Here is an 867-nt window from a genome sequence, read left to right as displayed (position 1 = left end):
CTGCTGCTACCAGGAAATAGAGGAGAGAGAGACTGTGTGAGAGAGACACTGTGTGTGAGAGAGACTGTGCGTGTGAGAGAGACTGTGTGTGAGAGAGACTGTGTGTGAGAGAGACTGTGTGTGAGAGACTGTGTGAGAGAGACTGTGTGTGAGAGACTGTGTGAGAGAGAGACTGTGTGTGAGAGACTGTGTGTGAGAGACTGTGTGTGAGAGAGACTGTGTGTGAGAGACTGTGTGTGAGACACTGTGTGTGAGAGAGACTGTGTGTGAGAGACTGTGTGTGAGAGACTGTGTGTGAGAGAGACTGTGTGTGAGAGACTGTGTGTGAGAGACTGTGTGTGAGAGACTGTGTGTGAGAGAGACTGTGTGTGAGAGAGAGACTGTGTGTGAGACACTGTGTGTGAGACACTGTGTGTGAGAGACTGTGTGTGAGAGAGACTGTGTGTGAGAGACTGTGTGAGAGAGAGACTGTGTGTGAGAGACTGTGTGTGAGAGACTGTGTGTGAGAGACTGTGTGTGAGAGAGAGACTGTGTGTGAGAGAGAGACTGTGTGTGTGAGAGAGACTGTGTGTGTGAGAGAGACTGTGTGTGAGAGACTGTGTGTGAGAGAGAGACTGTGTGTGAGAGAGAGACTGTGTGTGAGAGAGAGACTGTGTGTGAGAGAGACTGTGTGTGAGAGACTGTGTGAGAGAGACACTGTGTGTGTGAGAGAGACTGTGTGTGAGAGACTGTGTGAGAGAGACACTGTGTGTGAGAGAGAGACTGTGTGTGAGAGAGAGACTGTGTGTGAGAGAGACTGTGTGTGAGAGAGACTGTGTGTGTGAGAGAGACTGTGTGTGTGTGAGAGAGACTGTGTGTGAGAGAGAC

At 50.2% G+C, this 867-nt stretch overlaps 1 protein-coding gene across 1 annotated transcript in view; it reads right to left on the bottom strand.

Moving 5' to 3' along the window:
• The window catches only part of LOC102820758 (1-acyl-sn-glycerol-3-phosphate acyltransferase delta-like), a 61,504-nt gene that overhangs the window by 36,696 nt on the left and 23,941 nt on the right, over nucleotides 1–867 (bottom strand). The gene's annotated exons all lie outside the window — the stretch shown is intronic.

Source organism: Chrysochloris asiatica, unplaced genomic scaffold, assembly GCF_000296735.1.
Source record: "Chrysochloris asiatica unplaced genomic scaffold, ChrAsi1.0 scaffold00453, whole genome shotgun sequence".
Taxonomy (NCBI): Eukaryota; Metazoa; Chordata; class Mammalia; order Afrosoricida; family Chrysochloridae; genus Chrysochloris; species Chrysochloris asiatica.
The sequence above is the reverse complement of the archived record's forward strand: the minus strand, read 5'-3'. Positions and strand labels throughout refer to the sequence as shown.